Source organism: Microtus ochrogaster, chromosome X, assembly GCF_000317375.1.
Source record: "Microtus ochrogaster isolate Prairie Vole_2 chromosome X, MicOch1.0, whole genome shotgun sequence".
In the NCBI taxonomy this organism is placed as follows: domain Eukaryota; kingdom Metazoa; phylum Chordata; class Mammalia; order Rodentia; family Cricetidae; genus Microtus; species Microtus ochrogaster.
The window spans coordinates 51,754,850-51,762,888 of record NC_022026.1 but is presented as its reverse complement, the minus strand read 5'-3'; the positions used below and the strand labels follow the sequence as shown (position 1 = coordinate 51,762,888).

The 8,039-nt window shown below is 40.6% G+C and overlaps 1 pseudogene; it reads left to right on the top strand.

Moving 5' to 3' along the window:
* Nucleotides 1-6,421: 6,421 nt before the first annotated feature.
* On the top strand, nucleotides 6,422-7,791 carry LOC101980167 (annotated as a pseudogene).
* The last annotated feature ends 248 nt before the right edge of the window (nucleotides 7,792-8,039 follow it).

Below are 8,039 nucleotides of genomic sequence, written 5' to 3'. Positions count from 1 at the left end.
GAACACACTGAACCTGATAGAAGAGAAAGTGGGAAGTACCCTACAACAGATGGGCACAGGAGATCGCTTCCTATGTAAACTATTCTTAACATTTTGGAACGTCTGGTACTTGTTTGTGTTAATTCTAATTGGTTCCTGGACTCAGGAACATTGTATGGGTGAGGCCTAGTCCCAGTATTGCTAGCCTGCAGCCTGTCATGGCTGCTCTGATGTTAAGTTAGGCTTCCTCATATCTATCCATCTAGACTTTTAATACTGTCAAGTTTTTCTTGATTAAACATGTTATAGGTTGTGAATTCACATTTAGCATCCAAATTCTTTCCCGATGAGTTAACCCATTTATCATTATAGATTGTTCTCTTTTGTTTTATTTTGAGCTTGGGTATTATTTTCTAGACCAGGCTGCCCTGAAACTTACTATGTGGATCAGGTTAACCTCAAACTCATGGCTATCTTTCTGCTTCAGGCTTCTGAGTATCAATCAGGTTTACAGGCATGACTGTTATTCTTGGCTATGGATTTTCCTTTTATTTTAGGAAATATTTCTTTAAGCCTACCTAATCTGACATTAAATCAGCTTAAATATTTTCCACAGTATATTGTTCCAATATTTTTAAAAATAGTTTTATTTTTGCATATATATATATATATATATATATATATATATATATATATATATATATATTGTGTGTGTGTGTGTGTGTGTGTGTGTGTGTGTGTGCTTCTGTGTGGGTGCCCTCGGAAGTTAGCAGAGGGTGTCAGATCATCTGGAGCTGGAGTTACATACTGTTATAAGATCTCCAATGTGGGTGTTGAGAGTCAAATTTCAGTCTTCTGAAAGAGCAGCAAGCATTCTTAACTACTGAGTCATCCCTCCAACTCTAAGGACTTTTTATCTTTAAAATGTCTGTGGCTCTCTGCTGCCCCAGACCCAGGTCTCAGGATCACCCCTAGCACTGAAACAGAACACCAACTGCAACTCCCAAGTCCATGCCTCCTGTTGATCCCTTCACGCCCCTCTCGTAGCTGTGTTCCAGCACCCAACTCTGTCAGACACCCCTTGCTCAACCACAGGCACATCTGTCAGAAGACCAGGTGGGCTGCTCAAGGAACTTCTCCGTTCTCATTGTTTCCACAGATCCAACCCTTGGGGACACTCCTAGTGCTACAATAGACTATCTCTGCCAGGATGCTCTCTGCCGCCAGCCTCCCACACCAGCAAGCATTCCTTGTGACCACACTAGCCAAGCACGCTAAGTAAGAAAACAGGTGATAAACAGCCAACACACTCTCTGAAAATCCAGGGAGGAAGCAGAAACCAAGAAACAAAACATCCATCCAACAAAGACAAACCCGGAAGTCAGCACCTAGACCTACAATCACCACAAATGCATATGTGTAGATGCCAGTGTAAGCATACAATCAACAATAGTCAGGGCAATATGGCACCACCAGAAGGCAGCTATTCTACAACAGCAAGCCCTGGATATTTCAATATAGCTGAAGCACAAAAAAAAAGGACCTTAAAACCAACTATATGAAGATGATATAGGTCCTTAGGAAGGAAATGGATCTCTTAACAAAATCCTGGAAAACACAAACCATTGGAGGACATGAATAAATCCCTCAATGAAAGCGAGGAAAACACAAACAGACAACTGTGGGGAAATGAATAAATCCCTTAAAGAATGTCAGAAAAACAAACAGTTGTAGGAAATAATAAAACTGTTTAATATTTGGGAATGGAAATAGGAGCAATAGAGAAAACGCAAACAAGAAATTCTGGAAATGAAAAGTCTAGGAATGCAAACAGGAACCTCCGATGCAAGGATCATCAACAGAATACAAGAGATGGGAGAGAATCTCAGGCATTGAAGAGTAATAAGCTCAGGGCCAGACAGCTTTAGCTCCGAATTCTAGCAAACTTTCAAAGAGAGCTAATGTCAATACTCCTCAAATATTTCCAGAAAATGAAAACAGAAGGAATATTGCCCAATTTCATTTTCTGAGGTCACAGATACCCTGATATCCAAATCACATAAAGACTCAACAAATAAAGAAAATTACAGACCAATCTCCTTCATGAAAATTTGCAAAATGAACCTAAGAATAGCAAAATGATCATCCAACATGATCAAGTAGGATTCATGCCAGAGATGCAGGGATGGTTCAATATAAGAAAATTAGTCAATGTAAACCACCATATAAATAAACTAAAAGACAAACACTACATGATCATCTCCATTAGATGCAGAAAAAGCCTTTGACAAAATATAATACCCCATTCATGATAATAATCCTAGAGAAAATAGGAAAACAAGGGACATATCTAAACATAATAAAGGCAATTTGCAACAAGCCTATAGCCAACATCAAATTAAGTGGAGAGAAATTTAAAACAATTCCACTAAAATCAGGAACCAGACTAAATTGTCCACTCTCTATCTATTCAACACAGTACTTCAATTTCTATCTAAAGCAATAAGACAGCAAAAGTGGATCAAGGGGACACAAACTGGAAAGGAAGCCATTAAAGTATCATTATTTGCAGATAGTGTAATATATACAAATGACTAAGCATTCCACCAGGAAGCTCCTAAAGAGGCTAAACATTTTCAGGAAGTGGCTAGATATAAGATTAACTAAAAAAATCATTAGCCCTCCTGTATACAAATGTCAAAAAAATGAGAAAGAAATCAGGGAAACAACACCTTTTTACAATATTCTCAAATAATATAAAATATCTTGGGGATAACTTTAACCAAGGAAGTGAAAGACTTATATGATAAAAACTTGAAGTCTTTGAAGAAAGAAACTGGAGAAGATATCAGGAGATGGAAAGATCTCCCATGCTCATGGATCAGTAGGATCAACATAGTAAAAATGGCAATCTTGTCAAAAGCAATCTATAGCCGGGCAGTGGTGGCGCACGCCTTTAATTCCAGCACTCGGGAGGCAGAGGCAGGCGGATCTCTGGGAGTTCGAGGCCAGCCTGGTCTACAGAGCTAGTTCCGGACAGCCACCAAAGCTACAGAGAAACCCTGTCTCAAAATCAAAAAAAAAAAAAGCAATCTATACATGCAATGCAATTTCCATTAAAATTCCAACACAATTCTTTACAGACTTGAAAAAATACTTCCAAGTTCTTTTTATGAGGAGCACATAGTGAAATCTATTATTTTGTATATTAATACAAAAAACTAATTAAAATGGTTCTTAAACATCTTCATGCCTGTTTCCATCTGTTCATCCACTTTTATTTCATAGGTCTAGGCAATTTTCTAGAACTCCCTTAATATTTGATAATGGTTTCTGGTTGGTGTTCTGTGGGTGACTGCCAATTTTCTTATCTTTGTAATTTCCTAAACTATTTGAATTCCTCAAAATAAGCACATATTGAAAGTAGACAGGAGTCTGGGAGAAGAAGGCATGAATAGGGGGATGGGAACAAAGGCACAAGAGATGGTAATGGAATGTAAGTAATGAAAACAGAAGGGAGAACTCTTTTGGGAACCAGCAAGAAGGTGGAGAGGAAATGGAGGAGAACAGGCAGAATAAAAACATCGTATAATGATATCTGTGTGCGTGTATCTATGTGTGAAGATGTCTTAATAAAACCAACTACATCATATGCTAACTAAAGAAATAAACATCAACGGCGATGCATTACATTGACAAAGTAACCCAAATTAGAAAAATTATGCTTTCAAAAATTAATGAGAGAAAGGAGAAAGGAATGAGGGAGAAATGGAGGAAGAGAGAGAAATACGAGTATTGAAATTATCCTGGAAATACACCACTTTTAATAGTATATTCTGGATGTGCAAATGTGGTCAATTTTTATTCTTACTCATGTGATCAAATTGCTAAGATATTTATACTTCTGTAAGTTGTCAGTTTTGTAAATGCAATGTTTCCACACTTATACTATTATATGGTTATTTTGTCCCCTCAAGTAAACAGACTTAATTTCAATACTATACAGTCTCCATTTTTGCTTAGATTTTATTTATTTTATTTTCACATTTATTTACTCCCCTGTCTATCCATCTATATATGCCTGGGCTACAGCGTGCACATGGAGGTCAGAAGACAGCTTGTAGGCGTCACTTCTCTCCTTTCATTCTCTGGGTCCCAGGAATCAAACTCAGGTCATCAGGCTTTGTGCCAAGCATACTGACTGACCGAGCCATCTTGCTGACCCAGCTTTTCAGGCTTTTGATTTTCAAAATGAGTTTGCTATGTTCCTGGAGACATGGGAACCTTGGGTCTCTTCACTGGAAGAGCAATTGTGAAGTGCAGGACAGAGGCAGGGTCATGCGTCCTTTTAAATCCTCAGCACGATAGAAAGATTAAGAAGCAGCTCACGCCACAGCCTCTCTGGGATTACTCCTGCTAATTCCTGCAGGAGGCTGTGCGAAATTTTGACGGGGCAGAGATGTAGATAATTGACTACTGGTAAGTGTCACTTGTCACTGAAGAAACACCTGCCTGCTGAAAGTGTCTCCTGGTAAGCAGGTGGCCACATGGGGTGAGACTCCTAGAATATTGATGGAGAGCCAGTCATGCGGACACTCTTCTACCGACATGTGCAAATGCAGGGCCTTGAAGTTTGGGGTTTTTGAGCTGCCCTTTGAGGTTTATACCTACAGAAGCTGAAGCTGTTCGGATGTAAGCCTTGTGTAAATTCTAAATATTCCTCTTGTAAAAACTAAATAAATGTCAGCTTGGAAGTTTCTGGCAATTGTAGCATTTTGTCTGAAGAAATGTTAAGCTTATCATAAAAGGAATTCTTTGGAGAAGAGGAAAGACATTCTGTTCTACTTTGGGAAGACCGCTGAGAGCGGGGCTAAGGATTTCATCACGAGAGGTTCTTAGAGCCTAATGGTCTCAATAAAGAAGTCCTTATGCATATTTATGGGTGGATACATTGTTTCGCCATGAAGGAGTAAATCAATTGAAAAAAATGGAATGCATCCAACAAAGAGAATTATTTTGTAAAAAATCCCAGCACTCATATCAAAAGCATGGCCGATTTATGATAGTAGATCAAAGGCTGTGGTCTGGGAATTGTGTTCTTGTAACTAATCACTAAAGAACTTTGAAAACATGATATACTGCCTGGAGAGGGTACCAAAGAGCAGGGACAAGCCTCAGAAACCAGTCTTCTGCTAGGTTTGCTAAGTTTCTAGCCGCAATTGCAAAGAAAAAAATTGGATTAGCTGTTACTTGGGCAAAATCTTGGGGGGGTGGAATCTTAAGTCTGCACAGAGTGCTCGGTGACTTCCCAAACAGAGTACTAACTCGAACTTCCTATTTGGTGATAGAAATTTGTTACAGAAACCCAGAAAATTAGCAGTTTTGAGCAACTCAGGCTCTGCATTAAACCAGTGCTGTAAAATGCATCTCAGGGCTCTGGCAATGATTTCCTCCATGCTTTGGGGACCTTTGGGAAAATGATCCAGTTTCATAGTTAACAGTAGTTCAACGAATGCACAAGTGGCTATTACTAGTTACTGGGTCTGCTGGTTACCCCTCTTTAACAGGTCACATGTCCAGCTATGAAGTTTCCACTATGTGCCATGGAGCTATAACTGTTCAAGGACTTCTGACCCTGGAACTGCCTTATCAAGACCATGGTGGGCATGGAAAGGCTGTGCCCTCTTTACTGGGAAGCCGGTCACCATAAGTAGTGGGACAAACTCTACTTTGGGAGGATTACATATACTTTATTACTTGTCTGCTTAATGTTCTCTCGACTGATGCCACTTTTATTGGACCATGTCCTATGGGCCACTAGTCAGGTGTGTCTTCATCCCTTTACCCCACGGTCAGGAAAGTTAACTTTTTAGAAGTTAGTCTTACAGATACAGTTATTCTTAGCAGGAAGTAAATGGTGTTCACGTATGATCAATTCTGTGTTTTGCCATGTTTCCTTCTAACACAGCTTGCTTACAATTATGAGCAGACTGGCATTTTCTCCTGATGAGTAACATAAGTTAAGCTGGGAATGGAGAAGTTCCAGGGCTCAGGATGACGGAAGAACTTTCTTTTGCCAGCACATCCCATGCTAATTGCTCACAAATATGGTTAGCGATCTTCTCCAAAAGTCTAATCAAAGAGATTGTCCTCAAGTCGCAAATCTCGTAACTGTGTGTGTTTCATTCTTCTGATTTGTTTCAATACTATAAACACAGGATTGGATGCATTCTAAACAACACTCAGCATTATCTTAAAAAAAAAAAGACATGCAGCTGGGTGGTGGTGGCGTACGCCTTTAATCCCAGCTCTCAGAGGCAGAGGCAGGCAGATCTCTGTATGTTCGAGGCCAGCCTAGTCTATAAGAGTTAGTTCCAGGACAGGCTCCAAAGCTACAGTGAAATCCTGTCTCATAAAAAAAAATAAACAAACAAAAAAAGACATGCACCCCTCCCCAGACTCCATATTCTGTCTTACAACTTTGGAGGAAGATTTAGGCTTTACTGGAGGCCAGGTTGGATTTAGGAACCCAAGGTAAGACATCACCTACTACTTAAAGCTCACCAACACCCCAGATGGTGCCCCCAGTCCTGGGCTCCACACTCTGGTCCATAGCCCAGGCAGCTTCACCGGAGACCAGGCTGGTCCTAGGGATCCCAGGTAAGACATTGCCCACTGCCTGTTAACACTCCTTATAAATATGCCCAACAGCCCCAGACTGAACCCCCTGCCCTGGACTCCATATTATGGCCAACTATTTCAAAAGGCTCTACTGAAGGCCAGGCCGTATCTAGGGACTCAAAACCCCAGTGGATAGACCCCACTGAACCTGAAGACTCATTACTAACTAGAATCCTTGGTCATTTATGTCGGAAGACCAAGGAACAAAACAGCCACCCAACAAAGACAAAAACAGGAATCAACACCTAGACCTATAACCATCCCAAATCCAGACGCCTAAATGCCAGTGTAAGAACACAACCAATAGTAGAAAGGGCAATATGGCACCACCAGAACCCAGCTATCCTGCTACAGCAAGACCTGAACATTCCAATGCAACGGAAGCACAAAAAAGTGACCTTAAAGATAACGTTATGGCTTTTTCCGCCTAGCCCTACCAGGCCTGCAGGTCTGCTTGGAGCTGCTATTGCGGGTTTCTGTTGCTCAGGATGGGGGTCTGTGAAAGCTATCAAGAAGAAGGCCTACTTTAAGAGATACCAAATGAAATTTAGAAGGCAGCAAAAGGGGAAAATGACCACTATGCTCAGAAACAATTGGTGATCGCAGACAAAAATAAATAAAGCACACCCCAATACAGAATGATGGTTGGCGTAACTAACAGAGACGTCATCTGCCAGATTGCGTATGCCCGTATGGAAGGGATACGATAGTCTGCTCAGCGTATGCACACGAACTGCCAAAATACGATGTGAAAGCTGGCCTGACAAACTATTCTGCAGCCTATTGTACCGGCCTGCTGCTGGCTTGCAGGCTTCTCAATAAGTTTGCTGTGGACAAGATCAGTGAAGGCCAAATGGAGTTGACAGGAGATGAATACAGTACGGGAAGCATTGATGGGCAGCCTGGGGCGTTCACTTGCTATGTGGATATGGGTCTTGCCTGAACTACAACTGGCAAAAAATGTTTTGGGGGCTCTGAATGGAGCTATGGATGGAGGCTTGTTTATTCCTCATAGTACCAAACGATTCTCTGGGTATGATTGTGAAAGCAAGGCATTCAATGCAGAAGTACATTGTAAGCATTAACATTTATCAGAATTTTGCAGACTACATGATGAAGCTGGTTCTGTAAGTTAGCTTTTGTGAATAGTGCTTCAATAAAGACTGATGTGTAAACATCTGTGGGCTATGTTGACGTGGAGTCCAAGGTAAATATCCAGTAGTTGTACAACGGGCCATATGGAAGTTTTTTTTATGGAAACTGTTTTTAGTTTCTGAGAACTCCCATACACTGACTTCTACTGTGATTTGACTAGTTCACCTTCCCATCAGAATTCTGTAAATTTTTTCCTTTCTCCACATTCTTTGCCAACACTTGTT